At 45.3% G+C, this 26,713-nt stretch overlaps 1 protein-coding gene across 1 annotated transcript in view; it reads left to right on the forward strand.

Annotated features, from left to right (window-relative positions):
* The window catches only part of LOC138492604 (glutathione S-transferase theta-3-like), a 137,030-nt gene that overhangs the window by 964 nt on the left and 109,353 nt on the right, over window positions 1-26,713 (forward strand). The window lies entirely within an intron of this gene.

The following is a 26,713-nucleotide window of genomic DNA, read 5'->3' on the forward strand; positions in this document are numbered from 1 at the left end:
GGTCTGTGGGGGCGGGGAGAAGAGCCACAGGGTGAAGGCATATATCACGTAGCGTTGCACTGTGTTTATTTTTTTGTACCTCGGAGTACCGAGTTCCGTTTACGCTTCTCGGCTGCCTCTTGGGGAAGTGGCCCTGTAGCAACCTAGCTATAATTCTATATTTCGAGGTACATGGGCTCAAAGGTCTGCCAGATAAGCGGGCTGGGCACCATAGAGTTAAAATAGTAGCCAAGATCACACAATTGCGGTGAAGTGGTGTAAAGCGGTTTGATTTCCTGGTTCTAGAGTCAAAAAAGGGGTTGGGGAGCTTGACAGGAAGTCTGCCGTGAGGTATTGGGCGGGGCGGAAAGCGGGGGGGGGGGGGGGTTGGGGGGCTCACCGCAAGAGTGAAAGGAAATCTGACAAGTGTTGGTATTTAAACCATTCTATTAATGCATGCTTCTGTAACCCCTGCCCCAGTGCTGCACATGGAAAACAAATGTACTCTGGGCACCCCCGCTGCCTCGGGGGTGGGGCTGTGGGGCTGCCCCGGCCATGCACTGCCTCGGGGGCGAGGCTGTTGGGCTGTGCAAAACCCGATCTCTTCCAGGAATCCCTGACCTCTTCCAGGAATGCAACCCCTGGTGGTTTGCCATAAAATAATAAAGGGCCATCTTGTTAACATAAAGAATGCCCAGTTTTATATTTACAATATGACTACTAGTGTTTCTGCAGAAAATAATGGAAGATGAACTATTTTCTTTTCAAATTGCAAGAACTATATTTAAAGTTGGACCTCTTGTTACTTTGGCTTTATATGTAACACAATACTGAATTTAAAACGGGTACATCAAAATCTAACAACAATGATGTATTCCACTTGTATACTATGAATAAACTTTTTGTTTTGCCAGATTGTGACTAGTACCTCTTATATAAAGACAGATTAATTAATACGTCTGTAAAACGGTGGTTCACTACCAGTGCCTACAGTGTCAGAGGGTGGGGGGGTAGCCTGTTCTCATCTGCATTATGTTCTAACAGATTTGTGCCTCATGACTCAGGCCTCCCAACAACAAAAAGAGGGCGCTTACCCTTAGTTTTACCTACGCATGATGAGGGTGCTCCAGACGAGGCTGCTCCTTAATCTGGTAGGAGACGAACTGGAGGACCTCATTCCCACTTTCCCACCTGAAGAGGTAAAAACAAATCGGGGACTTAAAGAAGCATTAAACACATATTTGACCTACAGAGAAATATCGACCACGAGGGGCACAACGTTTAACACAGCAAGTCAAATTAATGGGGAGTCGATGGACACATTCGCAACCCTGCTGTGCAGACTAGTGGCACGTTGACGAGGAGGCCACCAGATTACGAATCATGGGAGGGTGCCTCCCATCCACCTTCAGAGCGAAATGGCTCTATGAACCTCTTTCCCCCGCCCCCCCCCGCCCCGTGCCATTATTTTACAAATGGTGAGAGCAGACAGCCAAGCAGCGCAAATAGAAACTGGAAAGGGGTCGGCGAGAGAACCAGTGCACTAAGTCAGACGAGGCGGGAGAAGCATGCAGAGCGTAAATCCACCTACACGAAGGTACGGGACATCGGGAGGATATTACAGGTGTGGTCTGTGATTGCCGCATGATGAAGGGGTAAGGTGACCCACATTTGGACACAAGTGTGCAAATTGTGGAAGAGAAAATCGCATGACCAGGGTGTGCAACGTGCCACCAAATCGCAGGAAGTAGCAGGCCAGGTAGGAGACCCGAATCTTAACATGCGCAGAAGAGATGCGGATGAGAGAAGAAAATTGGTGACTCATGTCCGATAAGTCACGTGCTGATCTCCATCGTCCGCAGCTTCGCCAAGAAAGAAGCAGAGACTATGCATATATGATTGACGTTTGCTCCAGAAGGAGACATGCACATTAAGGAGGGGCAACGTCCGGCAATACTGGAACTACTCTAAATATGATGTGTTTCTCTGAATCCGCAAGATGGTGCATCCACCCACGTTGACGCCGTCCGTGCGGAAGGTATTTCAGTGGGCTGCAAATGGACCTGTTCGAAATCATGGAAAGTTCGCAATGGAGCTAAGCTACAAAGGGCGGCTTGCCATGGCAGAACTGTACGTCCTTCAAGGCGAAGTACCGGAAAGCAATCTCCTGGGGAGACTGACGGCTGTACAAATGGGAATTGCTGCCGTAACGTACGCCATGAGAAATGAGATGTCGACCAGAGAGCGATTTCCGGAACTACGGAATCTGATGTTCGATAGGGGAACCGGTAAGGCTTCACATTGACTGGTCGGTTGCCTAACATCCATTTGCAAATACAAGGAGAAAGAAACTGTGTGCTAAAGGACATAATGGAACCAGCCGGTGGTCCCACTCCTTGGATTTTGCACGTGGTGGCTGTGCCCAAAACAGGATGATTCGACAAAATTCATCTGTGCAGATATGAGGCAGGCAAGCAAACGAAGCCATTCAGCGTGAAAGGCACCCAGGCATGCATCTGGTTGTCATGATCAGCTTTTTGAACGGGGCCACAATGTTCGCCAAACTGGACCTATATAAAGGGTATCATCCGATCAAACTTGATGAACAATCATGATATATAATTACTTTTGCAACTCATGAAGGACTTTTTTGCTACAAGACTCAGTTTTGGAATATCCTCTGCAGCTGAGATCTTCCAGGAGAGTGATTATTCATGTCAAACTGTTTTCCAGTGATTATTTTGGTTTTTGGAAAGGACTGGGAGCAACATGACAGAGCTCTACATGAAGTGTGCATGGCGTTATCCCAAGCAAGAATCTCAAATTCTTCAGGCATGTGTTCTCGTCAGGAGAAATGAGCCTGACCCAGGAAAGGTGGGGGCTATCACTGATATCTCTTCTCCCCCACAGGATACAAGTGAGGTGCGGTCATTCTTGGGCATGGCCAGTTATTGCAGTCGGTATCTGAAGGACTTTGCCACCATCAGTGGCCCCTTGAGGGAACTCCCCAAATGGGACAAGAAAGTTTCATGTGATCACCACTGTGAAGAAGCATTCATGCACATCAAAAAGGGTGGGATAAAGACTAATATACAAGTGGATATTCCTCCTTTGTGAAAAGTACAGTGAGCAAAAAGCGATCTCTCATAGTGGGTAAAACCTGAACAGGTTATCATGACGTATTCTTTCGAGAGGGGGGCGCCTGCTACAGTTTTTGGAAGGAACTTAGGGTTGATCACCCTACGTTTCCTGGAACCAGACGTGGATCCCCTTGCTCACTGTGCTCATAGAGGCACCACTCCACTTCACTGATGAGGCCCAACAAGGCTGAAACACATGTATGGGGTTGCTGTTGGTACGCTTGTGCAAAAAAGGTATGCCAGGCAAACCTCCTTTGAACATCAATAAGAGGATTGGATCAGCAGAATGCATGGCTTATTTTGACCCAACTAAATGCGCCGAGCTAATGGTTGATGCCAGCCCGGTGGGGTTGGGTGTCATTCTGGCCCGCACAGTCCAGGGAGAGGGAGTCCGCGCCGATAGTTGCATATGCCTCCAAGAGCCTCTTGAAAGCAGGACAAAGCGGAATTACTACTGCAGGACTTCAACTTTTCAATAATCCACAAACCTGGAAGGGAATACAATTTCATGCTGTCACCCCCTTCCCAAGCAGAGGGGTGAGACATCGGTAGCCGAGGAGTAAATTAGCTTTTTCACTCCGCTAGAACCACCGAAACTGCTCACGACAAGCATAATGCGGGGGCACACCCTCCCAGACAGAACACTACAGAGTGTGAGAGCTCATGTCTCGGAGGTGGAGAGAGTCTGACGTGGCGAGTCGAGTGAGCAAATAAGACATGCATGCTTTCAAAAATGTGTGAAGGAAGAGCTGGCATTGACTGCTGAGAACATCCTAATGCGAAGAAGTTGCATGCTCGTACCAGCATATCTACGGCAGCAAGTGGTGGACCTAGCACACACGGGCCATTGGTTGCCTCCAAGAGACAGATAAGAACTGATAATAAACATGTGGTATCCAGTTATTGATGTCATGGTAGAAGACACAGTAAGAAGGTGCCACCTGTGTCAGTGCCTGCGAGAATTGAACAAGTTCCTCAGGAAAGACCAGTTCAAGATGGTTACTTTCTCAGATCCTTCAGGCCCTCCAACTTCAGGGTTGGTTGGTATCTCTGGACCGTCAGGATGTTTACTTTCATGTGCCAATCCATCACAAGCACAGGAAGTACCCGAGGTAGTTATCCCTATCAATTTTGGGTTCTGCCATTTGGGCTAACCTCTGTCCGAGGGTTTTCACTAGGCTAATGGCGGTTGTGGCCGCGAGTTTCAGGAGTGGGGGGGGAGGGGGAGGATTCACGTCTACCCCTACCTGGACGATTGGTTGATCAGGAGTTCCCTGGAACAAGCTCAAGATAATCTAGACTGTTTGCCACTCCCTCCACAAGCTGGGCTTCTCCCTCAACTTCAAGATGTCCCATATGATACCATCACAAAAACTCCAGTTTATTGGAGCAGTCATGGACACGTCACTGGGGAAAAGCCTCGCCACCAGAGGTGAGGGCTCAAGACGTTCTGCAGATGGTGACGAAGTTTCAAAATGCCCAATATCTTCCAGCCTTCGACTTTCTGATGTTGCTCGGCCTGATGGCAGCCTGCAACTTTTTGGTGCCACAGACCCGCCTGAGAATGAGATCTCTCCAGTGGGTGCTCTGGACCCAGTGGTCACAGTTCTCAGGAAATATGTCAGATCTCCTTCAAATTCCAACAGTCGCACTGGACCTGCAATGGTGGGCTTCTTGGGTCGGGGGCGGGGGGGGACTCATGAGAACCTTTTTGCCAACCATGGCTGGAGATAACCGCAGTGACGGATGCCTCACTCATGAGGTGGGAAGCCCATACCAATAATTTCTGCAGTCATTGGTCTCCATCGGAGTCCAAACTACACATCAACCTTTTAGAGCTAAGAGCAATAAGACTAGCACTGAAGGCTTTCCTGTCATCTGTACGGGGAAAGAATGTCCTGATAATGACGGACAACACACTGGCCATGTACTACCTCAACAAAAGAGGTGGTGTAGGGTCACTACCACTGTGCAGAGGCAATGCAGCTCTGGTTTTGGGCAATACAAGAAGGAATCTCTGTCGGCAATTCACCTAGCTGGAGAGATGAACACGGCAACGGACGCTCTGAGCAGGCAGAGTGCAGTATCCCACGAGTGGGAACTAGCTCAGCAAGTCCTTCAAGAGATCTTTGCCTTTTGGGGAACCCCTCAAGTAGATCTGTTTGTGACGAATGCCAACAGGAAGTGCGAGCTGTACTGCTCCAGGGAATTTCCCCCGAGAGGAGCTCTAAGGGATGCGTTTGTGGCAGACTGGGAATTTCCACTCCTTCACGCATTTCCTCCAGTCTGTCATTCCTCGTGTAATAAGGAGGTAGAGAAGGTTCAGGAAAACCATGATCCTAATTGCCCTGGATTGGGCCAAGAGAACGTGGTACCCAGACATTCTAGACATGTCCATCTGCCCTCTGATTCGTCTTCCACAAACAGAGGATCTTCTCTCGGAGAGGAGGGTCAGGTTCTCTATCCGGACATCAGGACGCTCAGCCTTCACACATGATTTCTGAAAGGTACAAAGATTGGGACCTCCTGGACGATGTAATGGAGGCTTTGCTTTCGGCCAGCAACCAAATCACTATACTGCTGCCGTTGGAACATGTTCTGCAGCTGGTGTAGAAATATGAATGTTGACCCTTTCTCGTGCAATACGCCGACAGTGTTATCTTTCCTTTTACACCTGGCAAATTTAGGACTGCAGATCGGCACAATTAAGGGTTACCTAGCAGTGCTGTTGATTTTCAAACGCACTGCTGAAGAACCCTCGTACTTCAAAATATCCTTAGTTGTTCAATTTTTGAAGGGATTGATCAAATTTTATCCCCGACTACTTTTCAAGTTTGGGACCTAAATTTAGTTTTAAAATGTCTAATGGGTACTCCTTTCGAACCCCTTCATTCGTGCCCATTGAGATTCCTTACCTTTAAACCTGTCTTTTTGGTAGCAATAACCTCTGCCTGGTGTGTGTGAGCGAGTTACAGGCTTTATCCTGCAAACCTACTCACACTGTCTTCCATAAAGATAAAGTTGTTCTACAAGTGAAGCCTAATTTCCTCCCAAAGGTTGTGTTGGAGTTTCATATTACTCAAAAGATTACCATGCCTTTTGTTTTACCCTCCTCCTCATTCGGGGAAAGAGGAAGAAAGGCTGCACAGGCTTCACCCAAAGCGTGCTTTGAATTTCTATATTGGCAGTCTGGCAAAGTTGAGACAAACTGACCAATTATTTGTTGGATGCACAGGTCACAAGCTGGGCCTAGCTAACACAAGCAAACCATTTCAAGGAGGACCATTCTAACTATTATGGAATGTTATAAATCGGCAGGTAGGGACAGTCCAGACCATCTGAGGGCTCATTCAACCTCGCAGCTTCGTCAGCTCCCCAAAGGGGAGTTCCAGTAAAAGACATTTGTGCAGCTGCCACATGGTCGTCTGCACACTCCTTTACAAAATTCTATAGCTTAGATTCCTCAAATAGCCAGGAAACTAGATTTGGGAAGGCAGTATTGCATTCGGTGCATACTTAAAAAAATGAAAAATTTTACTCCTTCCTCCTTTATACATTGCTGCTTTAGGAGTCTATCAAAGATAAGGAATACGTGGGAGGACACAATCCATTCAGAGAACAAGTTACTTACCCATGGTAACTGTCTTTCGACTGTATGTTCCTCCACATATTCCTTATCGCCCCTCCCATCCTTCCCTGCAGTAAAATTTCCCTTGTAGTTGCAGTCTTGCGCTCCCTCAAGGGTAGTAGCCGTCTCATCCTGCATAATACCTAACTCTTCAAAATGGAACTGAGCAACGGACGCTGCGCGTGACTATTTATACCACTGATGACGTTGACGCCAAGACGGAGGCCTTCGAGGGACATTAACTCGACAGTCACTGACCCATAGTGCCCTTTACTGAAAAAAAAAAGTCCAAAGCAGCAAGCTGGATATGGAAATATCAAAGATGAGGAATACGTGGGAGGAACATCGTCGAAAGAACGTTCCCATGAGTAAGTAACTGGTTCTTCTTTATGAAGTCCAAGAGCTCTTCTTCCACCCCCCCTCCTATATTTGTTTTTTGTTACCTCTGGAATTAATGTATGGAGTGTTTTTATAAAGATTTTGATGTAACCAAATACACTAATAAAGTTTCTCACAAATAATTTTTATATGAAGGCAAAGTTTACAAATATTTTTATTTTTTTTCTCTCCTTTTTTTTTTCTTGGTCCGGGAGGGGGGGGAGCTCCTCTATATACCATTGTGAATCTTAACAGTAACAAAGACAATACTGTTATCACTGAGTTGTGGCAATTGCATTTCTTTTCGGAATGTGGCAAGTCTTCTTGAAGAGGTGACAAATCATCATAACTGCCATTACCATTGGTTCTAATTTCGTGGAAGTGGTTATTTCACCAAGGAGAGATTTGCTATAATTGAAAATGACAAGCTCTGATTTGAGACATTTCTTTCGGGAAGGGAATTTACCCAGGATATTAGAAGGTTATTCAGAAAATGTGAATCTTAGATTGTATTGCTATATGTATTTGTTGCTTCTTGTGAGGGCCAGTTATCCTGTGTTTTTTTTTTCCCTTTTAGCTTTAGTTAGGCAGGGAATTCCTCAAAAGATTAGGGATAGTGAAGACTTATGTTTACCTTTTTATGTTTACCTTATTTCTTTTGTGAATGAAATGGCATATTTTGAGATCATCAAGTTTGACCTGCAGGTGCTTACAAGTGTGCAGTTTGCTGTGGAGGACTGTCGGACCCTTTGTTGAATTGCCTGTTCTATGCCGCAGTTTGGACTACCTAGTCGGCAAGAGGAAGTGCTCTTTGCCTAAGCAGCAGACGGCGAAACACGCAGAGTATTTTGGACCACTGGCAAAAAAGGAACTATGTTTAACCTAAAAGTGAGGCTCTTATTGAGTCACTCTAGTATCCGGACTTTGTTTTGCTCCTTTGTGCTCACACACGTTTCTGTGTTTAATTTTCTTCTCCGTTCAGACCTGCGTGTGATGTGTTTGAGCCCGCCCCCTGTTCCCAGCAAGCCTTGAAAACCCCAGGTGTACGCGCACCCGAACCCACAAGTGCTTACTAGTATGCTGTTAGCTCTTGCTTTTGTCATTTAATATACTGAGTTATAGCATTATGCTACTGATGGTAAGAGTACAGGTTTTGTTTTGTAAATTAAGATCCCTCCTCTTTATTGTTGTATTCAAAAGGGAGCAGACACTTTGGTATTTTTATAATTACATTTTGTTTTGTTTTTAATATTGAACCAGTTTTTCTTATCTGACACATTTTAGATCTCGCTTTGCGAGTGACTGTGCCCTTTGGTGTTTGCCGTATCGGTAGTATGCACTATGCACTGGTCTCTGGTATGCCGGATCGAAATGATATAGTGAATCTTGCGGTCACAGCTCTGGCTACCCACAAGTCATCGGCACAAAGTATACAGTTATCGCGAGTAAAGACCTCCGTACCTGCTCCCCTTTGGCCGATATTACATCTTTTTGTGCCCCAGGGTTTGGAGCATTTACACCGGTGCATTTGCTTCCTGTTGATATACACATCCCACCAGTTGAGACTGTAACGCCAACCCGGCGGTGTTGGGAATCAGAAGTAAGCAGCCGGATGGTGTGAGTACACCAACCGACTCACTTGTAAGTGCGGGTGCCCTGATGCTGCCGGCACTACTCTAGCGGATGTGGTCCAAAATCTGCCTATCTTGCACCTTTCTCCTGCTTTTAATGAGTCAGTTATACTGCAGGATCAAGGCCCTACGAAACTAATAGCAAGTGAACTACCTGAATGTCGGGCAGATACCAATAATGACAACCTAGCTATAGCCATTACTAAACGAATTACAAATATCGGGTCGCCAAAAGACGACCAGCATGCAATGCCCCTCCCCGAAGATGCCTGCGAATTGTGATCTTTCTCAATCTCCTATGATGTTTTCACCAACAGCGCCTGAAATCATCAGCTTTGTCTTGGTCTCTCCTGCAGCCGACCCCTAGACGGTCTGTTTCACCTGGGGCCCCTTTTAGACCTGCCAATGGCACTTTTACAGTGGGTCTGGAAATTTCTTTACAATCCATGAATTCATCATTATTTTTGCTAACTAAACTGTATGAGTCCCTGGACACAAAATTGAATACCCAGTACTCATTACTGGCTCAATTTGACAGTCGCCAGGGACAGCTAAAAGCTCACTGTACGCACTGTGAAGCCCTTCTGGTACAGACTAAATATATTGTGGCTGAACCGGTGCCTCAATTAGAGAGGCCCACTCACACACAAGATCTTTTTACTTATTTATTGCTTGCCGTGTCAGCAATTCCAGTTGTTGCAAACTCCGGGGAAAGACCCTACCCCAAAGCCTCTGGAATTACCAAATTGTACGGCCTGTACGAATGACTTAACAAAGGCCCCTGTTGCTTGTATTTCAAGCAATCCAGATGGTACCCTTTGCCAAGTAGGGCAGCCTTGCCAAAAAAAGAAAAAGGTCAAAGTAAAGAATGTTGTACGTGTAGATAGTAGTCCTCCCCCCCCCCCCCCTCCCGAGTATTACCTTGAAGGAGGCTGATGATTGGTCGTTCCAGCGAAAAGGTGCGAAATGAAGACTGCTGCACAAAATTGTATAATATTTGATGTTAAAAAGGATAAGGTGGCCCGAGATAATTGAAAGTGTAAACCAAAAATATGAAATCTAGCTCAGGGAACTGGAGTAGTCGATGCGTTCAGTGCAGCCACACGTGATCGTGCACTGGCTTCCCAAACAGTTGACAGTAACGGATCTTTGGAGCATAAGGGCTTTTTCTTGAAGCAAGACAATAACAAAAAGAAGCTTGAGACCTGGAGGGAAGAAATTGATAAAACCCTGCAGTGTCTCTTCTCCCAAAGCATAAACCAGGAATCCCCAGTCAAACTAGCGGGCCCTTGCATACGAGATCAGGCACAAAGTTTGGGGGACTGTCAGTAATTCTCCTCCCCCTGGTAATGACAACCCCCTCCCTCCGTAAAAAGCTCCAACAACAGATGATGCAAGGTGCAAAACAATATCCTAATCATAAAATGAGTTAATTTTGCTGGCACCATTATCCCAATTATCTTAATCGACAGTCAGTAATGAATATTCTGGCGGAAATTCCGGTTTTAGAAGATTTGATATTGATCAAATTGAATTTATAAATGATTATAACCTCACCATTGTTATAGTATGGATGAGATCAGCCCTGTTGAGGAATACCTTATTGGAGGCCCGCCATTAATTCGATCATCTGGGCTTCCTGCTGCTTAATCCTTTTAATTGCAAGCAGCAGCGGGCCCCACCGTGGGATAAAGTATCCCCCACCTTATCTATGGTTCATACCTGACTAGATGTGAAAATCCCGGATGGTAGACCGAATCAACGTTAGCTCCCTAACCTTGAGACAAAATGTGTGCTGGCCTCTTGGAATACTAGGGGATTTAAACATTTAACTAATACTGAGAATAACCTCCTGGAAGAATACGATACTGTAGCTTTGCAGGCGATTTGGCTTTATAAGCCACCCCTTTGGGATTTGCACATAGTTGCTCGAATACCTGCTGTATTCCCAATTCGAGGTTGCCTTCTGGCTGGACTATTGGTGGCAGTTAAAACCTCCTCCAAATTAAAACTTGAACCCTGGGCTTCCCTGAATAGTTTCCTTCAAATGGTAAGGATAGGGTAATTTGTTTCCATAACTGTAGTAATAGCTGCCTACTGGAACCATGATAGCATTTCGGATGATGCCTTTCTAAATGCACTAGAAGACCTCCTGAATTTAACCATACTTGATCGCTTTTGCGATCATGTATTTCTGGTGGGAGATTTTAATGTCTCATGTATCCCGCAGGCAGTTAAATCACTAACACCAATTGCAGTGAAATTTAATTCACTAATGCGGCGTATGAATAGGCTTAATGGGTGTATCAAGGGGGACATCCCTGCTGCCTATACCTGCCATAGAGGGAAGCAGGTGGCACTAATTGGCTATTTTTTATGGATAGCAGTTTATTTAAATATGTAAGCGAGTTCCATGTCACTCAAACCTTTAGCGATCATGATATTCTGGAGGTTAGCTGGTTTTGGTTTAATCCGTTAAGAAGATCAAACCTGTCTTTAGCCACAGGTATGAAGTTAAACAATGCCAAGAATAAACTCTGTTGGACTTCTGCTTCCCTGCAAGATTTTAGCCGTAAACTGACAAAACAGGTTAATACATCAATGGGTGGGTAGGCTGCTCCCCAATATGTAGACATTATGCAAACATTTGCAATGGAGGGAAAGCTATTTTACTAAATCGGGGAAAACAAACCTCTGTATATGATTCGGAGCTCGCAGCCCGTAAATCCCTTTATAGAGCTGATCAAAGAGCTGCCAGTCTCCTCTTTGGCCCGAGGTAGGATATCACGATTAATAACCCTTAAGTGTTGGTACAAAAACTGGTTGAAGGCTAGAAAAGCGCTACTTTTTCAACGTGATGCAGAAATAATGTTAGAGGCTTTTGCTAATAAAAGCTCGGATGGAATCTGGGCACTTTTTAATGGGGCCTATGGTGGTTCACAGATGGCTGCACAAGTGAACATGGTCCCAAAAGAAATCCAGGCCAGTTTTTTCAAAACAATGTATGCCATGACCTCTTTGGGTAATGTCTGTTATGCACTATGCCTCGCAGAATGACCAATTACGTTTTGATCTAGATGACCTTCTCTTTTTCATTTCTAAGCTGTCATCCTCCAAAGCCCTGGGCCCTAATGGGCTATCGAATGATATGATCGAGCAGAATCCTACGGCTTGGGCCCATATATTGTTGACCATCTTTGTCCAAACGGTCAGGACTGGCATGCTATTTCTCCCCCCGCCCCCTCTCTTGGAGAAAATACATTTTTCTACCGATCTACAAGAGTGGGGATCGAGCCAGCCCATTGAACTATAGAGCGATCACTTTATTAGACTTGGCAGGCTCTTTGCTAGAATTATTTTGTGAGTTCTAAACCTATGGTTGGATTTGCATACTATACAGGCGATAAAAGGTAATGAATTAAATAAAAAGCAGCCGGTCTATCTGGCCTTTATTGATTTCCAGGACGCCGCTTTCGATTCGGTGTGTATTTTTGTTTTAACAAACTGTGTAACGGAACGGGGGGCCTGTCCGAACTATCTTCTTTATTGGATCAGAAAGCTACACTCCCAGACCTCTATCCAGATTAGGTTTTCATTAGATGGCGGCAATTTATCGGAACTAGTGTTAACTTTTAGAGGATTAAAACAGGGTTTCCTGTTGGCATGTACCTTGTTTAACTGCTTTGTCTTTGATATGCCTTAAAACTTTATAGGCCTTGTCTCTGATTCCCCGGGGCTGGGGGTTCTGGTCCCCTGGTTGTTTTTTACGCCGATGACCTGTTGCTGGCGAAGACTCCCAGGGGGCTGAACGCCCTTCTTTCACAATTGGGAACTTATGTTGAAAGGAACCTATTGGCAATCAGTCCAAGTGCAAAGTCATGATCTGGGATGTAAATCTTGGAGGGGCACGGAAGGCTTTCTCTTGGCTCTTGCAGAATAAGAAATTAGAATATAAATATCTAGGCATTATTTTAAGCAGTCACCCTAGGGATCTCCCTTACCATGTGGACCTGGAGTGAGAATAGAAGACTGGTATTGCCCAAGCAAGCGTTATCCAGGGGCAGTACGGTAAATTTTCACTCCTGCCTGCGATTACCTTTTTTCTCACCTATGGCTCTGAGACAAGAGATTGCGTAACTGAATCCTCCTGGCAGAAGTTAGAAACTCGTTTTTGGAGGGCTATCCTGGGTTTGCCGCAGGGGGTTTCTATGCGTTTGATCCGGCATGAAATGTGCATAATCTCTTTGTATGCGGCATATTGCTGGAAGGTGGTCACCCTTTATAGGAAGTACCTAATGGTCACGAATGTCCCTACAATCTTGACTGTCTTGGCTAAATATGAGCTAGCTACACATGATAAAATGGTGGCATGGAGAGCGAGCGCTAAGAAGATTCTAGAACAAATGGGGATGTCTGAAAATACCCTGATTGCCAACCCGAATAAGGTTATGGGCAAACTTTGGTTACAAGGTTGTATCCGGACAAGGGAGAGGCGTCAGCTTCTCAAATTATTCAAGGTGCAGTCCTTTTCCGTGAAGAAATTAAATGAAGCTGAGCAATATGCGATCAAATTCCCTAATCTTAAACTGAGATCAATGTATATGAGATGGATTTAACCTGTGGCATACCAGAGAGATCCTGGTTATTACAAATATTAGTGATGGCAATTACTGTTGTTTCTGCTCTGAGGTCACAAAAATAGAAACCCTGAATCATCTGATTGCTGAGTGCCCGGTATTATTGTCAACGAGAGTGAACCTTTTCAAATATATACTCCCTGAATATCAAATGCTGGATGCAGATATGCTTTGGGAATTGCTCTATAACCGCTCCAACTTCAGAGTGAATGTGGCCATGATAAATTTCATCCAATCCCTTGATTTGTTGGAGCAGCACAAATGATCCTTTTTACGCATGTCTTGTTTGGAAATGACCTCTGCTGTTATACTTTATCCACTTTCTGAAATAACATTACAGTTAAACAGAATGTTAGTTGATTTTATAATAATTTGCATAAGGTCTAGTCTGACATGATGGACAATTTTAACTCTTCTCATTTTTTGATAACGATTAGGTTATGAGTACAAATTAAGTTTTCTGAACTTTTGTATATATTGGTTTTTGCCTTAGTATAGGGGAACAAAAATGTTAAAGATCATGAATTGAATGGTCCAATGTAAATATGTTATGTTGTATTGATATATTAAGAGTTGATGTAAATAGGAACTGAAATGAATGAATGGAAATGGATGTATTATGCTGTTTTTTGGAAAATTATAAAAATTTGAAAGGCTGGTTTTCAGCTAAACCAAATAATTAAAAAAAAAAAAAAAGATATCATCAAACAGTTGGCCACTTCGCATTACTGACCCCTCACCGTAGGCGCGAAACCTTCTCCATATCATCTCTTACTACAGTTCAAGGGCACTTACACACCCACACATGAAACAGTTTGGGCACCACTTTACATTCGTAGAATCCAATCGGTGCTTTGATTGAACATTTTACATAGTTGGTATTGATTCTGTGCATCTGGCTGATTAAGGCAACAGCCTTGCTCCTCACAAATGCTTTACTTGGTTTGTCCAAGATTAGAAATCCCATGTAAATCCTATTTCGACAGCTCTCCAATTTGGATGCGTCTAAAATCGAGGCACGTTTTATAGGCCTACTGGATTCAGTTAATCTCAGAATTTTCGTTACTGCTAACAGCTTTGTCACAGGCATATGTTGAAGAATTCATCTTTGACAATTGGTCTACAATCAAACGGGATGAAATTATTGGCATAAGCTGTAGAGGTGTTTTTTTTAATTTTTTTAAAAATTTATAATTTTTTTTTTTTTTTTTACATTCGCCAGTTAGGGTTAAGCACGTGCTTCCTTTTGACATGTAGTCGAATGCATCTGAGACATACAAGTTAAAGAGACAAACCTTTGATCTACCTTGAGGCCATCCATATTTAGCTGGACTTGGATATTTCAATTATTGTTTAGACCCACCAAAATATTTAATAGGGCTGTGGGACTATCCCAAGATCGTAGTTTAAACCACAGCGTGCTGTGACTAACTGTGTCAAATGCAGATGAGGTCTATTGATGCCACAAAGATGGGTCATATTTGCCGGTCCAAGTCAGGTCATGTAGGCTTCTCACCAAGAGACCATTTTGCACCGTTAAGGTTCCTATAAAAAATGAATCCAAATTTTAAATATTCACAAACCTTAATATAGGCTACCAATGAGAATTCCACTCTACCACATACCAGCGTTAAGTGAGCATAGTAGCACAGTATCTTTAACAGTGGAATTTACCACGTTTGTAGACTTTTATTTTTTATAGGTAGTGAACTTTCCTTCCAATGACTTTATCTTTATTTTTTCTTTCAGGTTGCAGCATACATGCATATTGGTGTGTTGTTGCAGAGCGTATTGCATGCATGTGGATTGCGGGGAAGGTTTCTGTGACGGGATATACAGTTTGTTGGTGTGGCAATGGCTTGCTGTTCGAGGGATGGGTCTTGTTTGTGGCAGAGGTTGCCTATTGTGCGAAACTTGGCATAGGGCCTGTGGCTGGTGGCATAGACCTATGGGTAGGTGTGGCTTACTCAAATTATCAATGCTACAATTGAAAACCCATAAATGCATTGGCAAAGCCAATAGTTTTATTTTCCTAACAAGATATACAGCTACAACTATTTGTCATGAATTAACGGCATGTTATAACGTACTGCCTTTGCCAATGCTTGTTATAAGAATCTTGTGTGGTGGGTTTTTGTTCGACCCCGAAATGCCAAAACATTGTTACGGAGGGCTTCCCATAGCTCATGCTTTGTTACTCTGGGATTGCTACTGATCGATCTTTGTCTGTAATTTCAGCCAATATTTTCTTAACCCTAATATGTGGCATAATCCCCTTCCATCTAATTGTTTCCACACTTTGCCATGAGTTTTACTTTCTGTTATTTTTGGTATGATTTGCAGTTTGTTTTGGAGGGGGGTGGGCATGAAAGCTTGGATGCAACAGATTTCTCTAGATATTTACGGTTTCGATTTCCCTCCCGAGAGATCTGATTTCGTAAAATTTGTCAACTCGCTGACTATGCTGGGTAAACCGAGATTAAATGAGGTTTTCCGATGCCCTTGATCTTGCGCTAGCGTCCAACCTGTCTGACTAGAGCAATTTACGATCACTCTTACAGGGCTGCTGATTTACAGGGCTGCTGATTTGCCTTTTAAGCCACCGAATTACATCCCTCTGCTCTGCCACCAGAGGCACTAGCTTGGAATACGTGAGTAGAAGCTGCACAGCTCCATATGAGTGAGGGAGGAAGGACTTGATTTGTATTGGTGTGCTTATACTCTGTTCACAAAACTGTAGGGAAAGATTCTCTTCCTTATTGTGAGGATTCATTGGACTCCTCGCATCGTCTAAGCAGTAGAACTTAAAGTGAGTTGAATCTCCCATTGTAGGGGTTACCTCTGAAAACTGAGGGGTCTGGTTGGCTTTTGGGGTTATGCCAAGTGGTTCTCTTGGCATAGACCATGAAGCGGGCAGGCTTATTGAACTATTGTCCCATTGTGGGCTCCACCCCGTCCAAGCAATATACAATGCTATTGCTTGGCATTTTGAACATAGTGGGGCAATCCCCCACTATGCCCCCCCCCCATAGTATAACAAAGCCTGGTAACCAGGGTCTATTTTATTTATAATAACGACAAACTGTTGTATAGTTTGGAAACACAAAGATCATAGTTTATTGGAACAAACAAATTGGGGTAGCCCCATTCACATCAGCAAAACAAGATACATATTCCAAGGGTGACCCGTGTCATTCCCCTTTTGCCATTGACAAAGGGCGAAAGTCCGCTTCTGGTTATGAACTTCCAGTCTGTATAGTCGGGACCACTGATGTCGGATGATGGAGTCTCAACTGTCCCTGAGGGGAAGTCGTGCCGGTCTACCGGATTTGGCTCGAAGCGGACATTCCGGTGCTGCTCTAGGCCAAACTGCAGCGTCAAAATCTCCTCCTCCTAGGACCGCCCCTAAACTCCGCCTGTGGCAGAAAAAACTAAAATTAGTTGGCAAAATAATACACAATCACAGCAATATTACCTTGCATTCTTCCACAGTCACTGAAAAGTTATCCTTAAAGCCTGCACTTTATTAAAATCGGACAACATTTTTATCCTACCATGCGCACTACTACTTCAAATTACCTCTGCCTATACAGGGAGAGGGAAGGCGGGGCTGCGAAAAGTGAAAGCCACCGCAGCCCCCGCCTTATGAGCGCTCGCTGGGCCCAAGATTGGATTTGTCTGGCCCAGGGACTCCCCTTCCGCATCTGGGTGGGGGAGGAGGAGGCCAGGTGTTGGACATCCCCCGGGGTGGGGTGGCCAGAGGCAGTGGCAGATTGAAGGCAAAGGGCCCCGTAGGCAAAAATTACAGAGGGCCCCCAAGTGGGCGGATCCTGGAGGCGGGGCCGAAAAGTGGGCGGAGTTGCACAAAGATGAACTTTAGGGAACATGATTCATTTTTTTTTATCAACTATTTGTTTGCCCACAGGTTATGCACATACATTAGCAATTTACAATTGTACAGACATATTACATGTATAGTTCAGTTGCTTTCTGTGCCTAGCTGTTCTGATTCATTTAGTTCAGCCAAATATTGCTTGTATCGTGCCCATATGTTTCTGGGTCTGCTTCGTGGAGTGACCGAGTCAATATACAGTTCTTCAGTGTCATTAATCCAGACCATGTCCCTGTTCCAGTCATCTATTGTGGGGGGTTGTGCACTCTTCCACCTCATTAGTATGACCCTCTTGGCTATGAGTAAACCCAGGTTCAGCAATTTCCGCCATGTCGGATTCATTTTCCCTTCTGCCCCCAACATGCAAGAACGAGGTGTCCATATCACTGGTTGATCTGCCATTTTGTTAAGTGCTCCGCATACCTCTTCCCAAAGGCACCTTTTGAGGTAGGATATATTTGCTTAAGCTTTAATGGAGTATAGTGTGTTCTGTGCACTATAATGTATCCGTTTAAACCTTGAGTTGCATGATATCCCTTTAGTCAGTCCACAAATCTGGGCCCATTCTTGTTTTGGCCCAGATCTTTTTCCCATCTCTCTTTAGCTGTGTGGGCTACTGCTGGGCGTGTTTGTATCATAGTTTTGTATAGTTTAGATGCAGTTACCTTCTGGGTTACCTTCTGGGTTCCTCCTGTGAATATATAGCCTAAAGGCGTGTTTATTTCTGGCTCTTCTGGAAATGTCGGGTGGATTTGCTGTGTGAGGGTTGCGACTTTGTGGTATTGTTTGTGTGTATGTATTGCCCAGCGTATCTTTAATATCCTCCCATGATTTAAAGTGTTGGTCCGAGTACAGCTGCCCCCATTGTGTGATACCTTTGCTGCTCCAATGTCTAGCTATCTCATTTTCATTATTGAGTGGTGTTTGTGGATCCCCCCCCCATATAGGCATACTCGGATGATATAGTTTGTTGACACCAAATATGTCGGCAATTCTGGACCATGCTGTGATTGTGACTCTAGAGGGGTTGATCGTATTGTAATGCTTCGGGGTGGGTCTAGTCATCTTCTGCAGCGCCTCTACTGCCTCCCTCTCTTGCGGCGACCCAATTATGCCAGGAGGGTTAAGAAAACATGTGGCCCATTTGGCTGCCTGCTGTGCCTGTGCAGCTAAATAAGAGTTCCATGTCTGGCGCCATCAGTCCTCCCCTTGGGTATGTGTCTCTCCAGCTCAATCTGGGGTGTCCGCCCCAGACAAATGCTATGCAGGCGCTATTTATTTTGGTGAACAGAGCACAACCGGCCACACTGGGATTGTGGTAAAGAGATAGAGAAGTTTCGGTAGTGTCACCATTTTGATTAAGGCTATCCGTCCTGCCATTGATATTGGGAGCACTGTCCATCGTCTCATTTTTGCACATAGTGTTTCGCCTAGTGTCGTGTAATTCAATGCTCGGGATAGTTGGGCTGTTCTGGCTATTTGGGCCCCTAGATATATTATGTGTATCGGGCTCCATATGAGACCGTGAAGGTTGCAGGCTGTGTTGTGGCGTCTATGAGCGGAAATATTTCTGACTTGTGGGGTTTGAGGTGCAATCCTGAGTATTCGCCGAACCTCCTGACCTCTGCTAGGATCTTGCCTAGCGTCCTGTCTGGGTTTTTTAAATATAAAAGTATGTTGTCTGCATATAGCGTTATGATTTGTAGTTTTCCTTCGAGGTATAACCCAAACGAGCTGTATCGTGACCTAAGGATGTCTGCTAGTGGTGGTTACCAGTCAAATGGTCGAAAACATTTGGTCGACAGACAATTTGGTCGACACCATTTGGTCGAATGCCAAATGGTCGAATTTTTTTTTTTTTTTTTACCCATTTTTTGTTTTTTTTTTGGGGGGGTCCCCCCCCAACCCCCTTTTTTTTCTTTTTTATTTTTTTTCCCCACACGAAAACCCACAAAACACATATATATAAAAAAAAAAAAAATTCGACCATTTGGCATTCGACCAAATGGTGTCGACCAAATTGCAGTCGACCAGTTTGTTGTCGACCAGTTGACTGGACACCGCTAGTGGTTCTATCACCAGGGCAAAAAGCAGGGGGTGATAGCGGGCATCCTTGTCTGGTACCCCCCCAACAGTTCTAATAAGTCTGTGAGGGCTCCATTCACTCTGATCCTAGCATATGGTCGTGTGTATAGCACCTGAATCCACTTTATGAAGTTTGGGCCAAATCCATAGTTGCGCAGCACTCTAAAAAGGAAGGGCCATGGGACTGTGTTGCATGCTTTCTTCATAGCTGGGGACACCACGACCCCCTGAGTGGTGGCCGGTATAGACGAAATTATCTGATGGCACCGTCTGATGTTAGTGGCTGTAGATCTACCTGTAATAAAACCTGTATCATATATGGCATGTATGGTGTAAGTCGTGCCGCTAGCACTTTGGCTAGGATCTTGGCATCTGTATGTATTAGTGATAATGGGCGATTTGATCCACATTCTTCTAGGGGCTTGCCGGGTTTAAGTAAGAGTGTGATTATTGCTTTCCTGGTGGTTCCGGGGAGTTCTCCTTTTTTCAGAGCTTCCTCCCAGACAGCATGTAATCTGGGAGTCAGGATTGGGCTAAACTCTTTATAGAATTCAGCTCCCAGCCCATCTGCACCTGGTGCCTTTCCGTTGGGAAGAGCTTTTATTGCCATATTTATTTCGGCCTCCGTGATGGGTGCCTCTAGTACAGGGGTCTCCAACCTTTACATTGGCGTGAGCTACTTTCAGTGGAGGACCACAGTGGAGAGCTACTTGCGGGCGATCAGGGGTGGGGGATGTTCATAAACATTGGAACTTGTACACATTTTTTTTAGCGGTTCATGTTCTCTTTGGAAATGACCAGGGCTTGAACTTTATTAACATAATCCTGAAGGCATACGTTATTCCCTCCATTTATAAAGTGTTGCAGGCTAAATCAGTGCCCGTGTGCAAGACAGTCACATGGACACCGTTTCAGCTTGACACACTTAGGAAACGAGCAGATAGTCACTTGTTCAGGCTATGGTACAGCCGCGCTATAGCCAGATATTCCAAGTGCAGTAATTTTCATTTGCAATTGCGCGCCACTTTTTCTTTGGTGCATGTGTCGATTTTGGGCCTGATTCATGGAATATTTGCCCAGTTGAAAGTGAATTTGCACTGCCAACACAAACCCTGATTCATGGAACTGCAGAGATTGTATTTTTGCAGCGCAAATTCAGGGCCAAGTTATTTTGTACTGCAAAAATGATTATGCGCCGACTTTGCCCGGACTTGCACTGCAAAAATATATTTTGCACGGTGGCAAGAATCATGGTTTGCAGTGCAAAGTCACTTTTCAGCAGTGCAAATTCACATTGAAACTTGTGCCCTGCTGGTGGGAAACTTCAAATGCTGGGAGACTTCAAAGTGCAGCCACCGCTCATGTCAGCGAAGAGACACAGATGAGTGATAAGAAAGGCAGGTAAAATATGCTTTCTGGAATCTTGAAATGAAATAACAGGTTGACAGCGCTGAGTAGCATCAAAGTGGAATTTCATAAATATGTGAATGCCATGCTTTGCGCCTGCTGCATAGTATTACGCCAGCTGAAACGTGTGAATCTTTGGGATACCAGAAAGTTGATGGAAAACTTTTAGGATGATAGTAAAAACTCTGAAGGGAGCACATGCCTTATTTGCGAGGAATGAGGTTTGAAGAAAATAGGGAAAATAAAAGAAAAAGTAAAAGTAACTTGCTGGAGAATGCGGGCATCGCTCCCACTACCTCTCGCATGCTAAGCGAGCACTCTATCATGTGAGCTAATCATCCTGCTGTTCAAACGTCCATGACAGCTCCAGAGCTAAAGCACAGTAGACACTTTCTTGGCTGTCCAGGCACCCGTAGTGCATAAAGTCGCTTCCCCGTCTGCCGCAGGGGAAATCTCAATCGCACCCTTTTGCCCGAAACAAAATACCCATTACCTTGTTTTCAAAAGTCCAAATGGGGCTTCTGTAATGCAAAATGAGCCCAGGGTCGAAACGGAGGCATCCAGCTATCATGCTGAATGTCTCTGCTTATCTCTGGGTTTATTTGCAATCATATGAGTTACTATTAGAAACGGCAGGGCTCTGGCGAGGAAGTCCCGTGGGGACTTGCTCGCCCGGGACTTCCTCGCCAGAGCCCTGTCATCTAAAAATAGCTTACATGGTTGCTAATGAGCCTAGGGTGAGCGGAGACAGTAAGCATCATAGCTAAATGCTCTGTTTCACCCTGGGCTCTCTGCCGAGCTGACCACTCCTCCTCTGATGGCACAAACAGATGTGCACACATGAGAGGAGGGGCCGCAGTAAGGCACACAGATGCACAAAAAAAACAATAAATCACAATGGCCACCTCAGCTGACCCACCCGACCTCAAATTCTGCTTCAGGCAGCTTACGTCCACACTTCAAAGCCCCAGGGCAGCTCCAACATGGGGGGGGGGGGGGGGGGGTGAATGTGCGCCGGTGCTTTTAAAAGAGAAAGCCCGGGCTTACCAACACAGCACAAAAGGAAACAACTGTAGCCAATGGCAGAACAGCTTGCAGTAGCAAGGAACTTGCTCTGGCAAATCACAGGATGCATTCCATATGCTTACAGATTTGCAGGCCTGTGATTGGTCAGAGCACTCCCTTGCATTATTTTTTTTTTTTTTTCTTTTTGAAAGTCGAACGCGAGCGACTTCAGAGGCTCCAGCGAGCTACCAGTCGCTCGCGATCGACTGTTTGGAGACCCCTGCTCTAGTAGTTCCCTTGTCGATTCTGCGATGAGTGTTGTCGGTATTTTGGTTAGGTATTGTTCTATCTCGCTGTCTGTGACTGTACCATGGGGTGAATATAGTTCTTTATAGAACTTGTAAAATGTGTCTTCTACCTCATTCTGGTCTGTTGTTACTGTACCGTTGTCTCTTTGTATACAGGGAATATTAGTGGGGCCCCTTTCTCCCCGTACCGCTCTGGCTAGTAGTCTCCCAGGGCGCTCCCCTTCACCATACCTACGTGCTGCTATGGGCCTGTCGAAATATCTTATCTCTTGGTCTGCTGCTTCTCGGTACTCCTCTAGTTTGGTCTTAATTTCAGTGCCCAGTCATGGGGTCGGGGCAATGGTATATTGGGTCTGTAGTGATGACAATTGCGCCTGAAGTCTTTCCAGTCTATCCCTAATATCTTTAAGGATTCCCCCTTCAATGGATATCGAGTGGCCTCTTACGCAGACTTTGAATGCTTGCCAAAGTGTGGCCTGGGTTGTGACCGAATGTTCATTGATCTCGAAGTATTCTTGAACATATTGCGCCATTGAATTTTTATATACAATGTCACTTAGGGCTGCTGGTTTAAATCTCCATGGCGGCCTTGGGCTGGTTCTGTCTGGGATTTGTAGTGTCAGTTGTATCGGGGAGTGATCGGAGTAGGTTCTGGGAAATATGTGGGCTTTCGTTACCCAGGCCATGCTATCATTGTCTATTAGCCATAAGTAAATTCTTGAGTGCATATCATGGACTGTGGAGTAGTAGGTGCATTCTCTGCTACCCAGGTTCAATGTTCTCCAGACATCCTTTAATTGTAAATCTGTCATTTGTGTGAGTATTGTCTGTGCTGCTTTGGTTAATGTTCTGGCCTGCGTCGATGTACGATCTAGCTGTACATCCAGTATAGTGTTGAAATCTCCACTGCATAGCACCCGGGCTGTAGGGTATCTCGCTAGTTTTTCAAACACTGTGGAGTAGAACCCTGGCTGGTCAGTATTCGGGCCATATATATTTAAAAAAACTATATCATATAGCCTGCCGTGTACTAGAACATATCTCCCATCAGGGTCACATTCAGTCCCCTCGCAAACAAAAGGTAGTGTTTTGTTATCAATATCGCCGCCACCCTTGCCCTTGTGGAGTAAGTCGTGAAGTATTGATGAGTGCCCCAATTTGCTATCAGTAGTTCCCCTTGTCGTGGGCCTATGTGTCTCCTGTAAGAAAATTATCTTGGCTTTTTGTCTGTTGAGGTAGGCCATTATCTTCCTCGTCTTGATCTTGGAGCCCAAACCCCTAACATTCCAACTCAGTACATTAATGGTTTCAGCATTAGGCCTATCCATTATCTATGAGGTATATGCTATGTCGTGTGTCTTGGTATGTCTGCATTTTTTGCTCAATAGATTCAGTGCCTAGAACCTGTGTGCTATTTTGTTTTGCAACCTTGTTTTTAAAATAAAACTTCTGAGAACTCCCCAACATTCCCAAGTTAGACCCCCCCCCTCACAGTTCCCTTAACTTCAACTGTGTCAGTCCATTTCCATCCCTCCCCTCCCCACAACATTTCAAGCACCTGCTACAGGGGGGGCTGCAGCGTCTCCAGTGCCCGAGCCAACTTTTAATGAAAGTATTTTGTCTGGTTCACTCCTGTTACACTCACACATCTCGGAGCTTGTGGGATGATAATTCCGTTGTTGTTTGAAACATGTATGTTTCCTTTCATTTCTTGCATCCCAGACATGAACTTCCCGGAGGGAAGCTTCTGATAATGTTGTTCCTTCGCATTTCGAGATCATGGTAACTGTGTTCAGATTTAAGATTGTACACATCGTCCACACTTTAGGTCTGTCCATTATTAGGGGGAATATGCGTTTCAATACATTTCGCCGCCTTATTCTGCTTATTCTGATGTTGAATTTTGAGCCTGGCGGGGTAAAGCATTGCATATTGGACCTGTCTTTCACGCAGCATTTTCTTAACTCCTGCAAGTGTTTCCTTTCCTGTTGGACCGCCAGGGTGGAGTCTGTAAAGAAGCGTATGACATTTGCCTCCCATTTTAGTTCCTGTTTCTCTCTAGCGGTCTTTAGTACCAGATCCCTGTCTCTGTAGTTCATCATGCGTGCTATAATGGGCCTGGGATATGCTCTGGGTTTTGGCTTTGGAGCTAATGATCTGTGCACCCTTTCCACTATGAACATCGGCGACCATCCTGGATCTCCCAATAGAGTGCGCAAAAGGTCCTCTATCGCTTTCTCCATTGGACCCTTTATTGCCCCCTCTGGAACACCGATTATGCGGATATTGTTTCTCCTGGACCTCGCCTCCAAATCTTCGCACTTGTTTTTCACTGTGCCTAGTTTGATGGCCATTGTGGATACCGTGTTCTTCAAGGACTCCAGAGCGTCCTCAGTGCCAGATATCCTGGATTCCGCCTCGGTCATGCGAGTGGTTGTCTTGTCTAATTGTGTTTTTTATATTGGCGACCGTTGCAGTGATGCCATCCAGTTTGTCTGTGAGGGCCGCGAATCTCTGCTGCATTGCCTGAAAAACTGCCTGTGGATCCATCATGTTGGCCGGGGGGGTTCTGACTCTCATGCACAGGCGTTACCTCGTCTCCGTCGGTTTCCGTCTCTCTCTGCATCATGGTCGTGTATTTATTGATGGTCCCTCTGCTTTTCTTTGGTCCAAAATGTTTGGGCATCGTCTCTGTTCTGGGGGCTCTTTCAGACGTGTGTGGTTTAGGCCTGTATCCCCCTGTTATACTGTGATTGCGGATTCCTTTCCTGGTATTATCTTACGCGACAATATTGGGGGCTGATCCGTCTTGCTGCCGGATTAATGACCTGCGCCTCCGAGCTCTTATCGACCGTGTTCCCGATATGGGTATCTCGGCAGAGGGAAGGTGAGCTTTTCGGCCCCGGAGCCGCCTTCCCTCGCCACGGTGATTGTGCAGGAGCCCCCTTATCCACTGGGGGGGGGTCGCAGCGTTGACCACAGGGTGCGCAACGGGCAATGATATGCAGAGGAAGCGGGGTGAGCTTACCTCTTCAGCTGCGGCCCGACCCAGGCGCGGGCCATCACTTGCTCATGTTGCCAGCGCGATGAAGGCCATGGTCGGAGTGCCCGCAATTCTCGTCCGCCGGATAGCTGGTGGAGCGAGCGGTCCACTGCCGTCGCGCCTGCTGGCCCAGGGCGGGGCTCCTCCCCTCTCCCATCGGCCGCCAAGTTCCAGGCCGCTTCGTGGGACTTTTATCTCCGGAACCGCCGCTTCGATCAAACCCAAATTTCGTGTGGGTGGTAGGGTTGTATTGTTATCCTCTCTTCTCAGAAATCGCGTGAAACCGGGTGAGGCAAGTTGTCTTTTTTGGGCTCGCGGCCCTGAGTTCCGCCGGAGCTCACACGGGAGCTGCCATTTTCTCGCGTGCGCAACAGCGCCCCCCCACACATGATTCATTTTATTTAAGTTGTGATTTTAAAGGCCCGAGCGCAGACATCCAGCCCTGAACTAATATTACAACAAGCAGAATTCAGCTCTGCTTAAATCTGCATTATTTTTTAACTATAATACATTAAACACTTGCTAGAGCAGAGAGCGTGCGTTTCTGGAGAGGGGATACAGCGAGAAGTAAACTGCCCAGTCAGAGCACCCTGGACCGAGCTGCAGCGAACAACTGGGAAGTGATTAACACAGAATAATAGTGGGCATTATGCACCAAGCGGCAGGCGTTTAACGCCCATTAATAGATTCATTGCCAAAAAAATCAGGGTGAGGGGTCACGCCGCTCCAGCATTCTAAATATATAACAGTCACTGGAAATATTTCTTCACATAAATGTGTTTTAATGGCATCTAGATAAAACTAAAGGGGATAGAGCACCCAGGGGTGTTTGAAAATACAATACAAATAAGTATGATCCAGTGGACAGAACTGGATCTTAATGCAAAAGAACAGCAACAGCAGAATGCTACTCTTGGTCAATCATAACACTTGTGCAGTCACAGGGAAACTCAATTTCATGAACCTATATACAAAGAGTCACAAAGAACAATAACAATGCTAGAATTGTGCACTGTTCAGATAGTGTTTAACGTCGACACAAAGGTGTTTCGGCCTAAAGGAGCTGTGAAGTGCAGCTTGGTGGGTAGGCCTTCATATCCTGTGCAAGGGTAAGCCAGAGAATCCATCATGAGTATAGATGTCTAAACGGTAATGAATGAGCTGTGGAGGAACAAGAATGTGCATTTGGTGTCTGTAGACCAGATTGGCTCAAAGTTACAGATCTTCTGTGATTCGAAGTCTTGGTCTGGGCTGGAAGTGGCAGCGTCTGCTCTGCACGGCTTCGTCGGCGTTCAGAGCGGACGCTGCCACTTCCAGCCCAGACCAAGACTTTGAATCACAGAAGATCTGTATCTTTGAGCCAATCTGGTCTACAGACACCAACTGTAAGAGGTGTCTTCACCGCTACCAACCTAGAAGCCATTACTTACCATTTTGAGGCACATTCTTGTTCCTCCACGGCTCATTCATCGCCATTCAGACATTTATTTTTAAATATCTTTATTGGCATTTATAATGGGTACAAGAGCAGTGTGGTACTGGTTGCCAACTGCAGTATAGACATTCGTGCATGTAAGCAA

Source organism: Ambystoma mexicanum, chromosome 10 (assembly GCF_040938575.1).
Source record: "Ambystoma mexicanum isolate Mex_15411 chromosome 10, UKY_AmexF1_1, whole genome shotgun sequence".
Lineage (NCBI taxonomy): Eukaryota > Metazoa > Chordata > Amphibia > Caudata > Ambystomatidae > Ambystoma > Ambystoma mexicanum.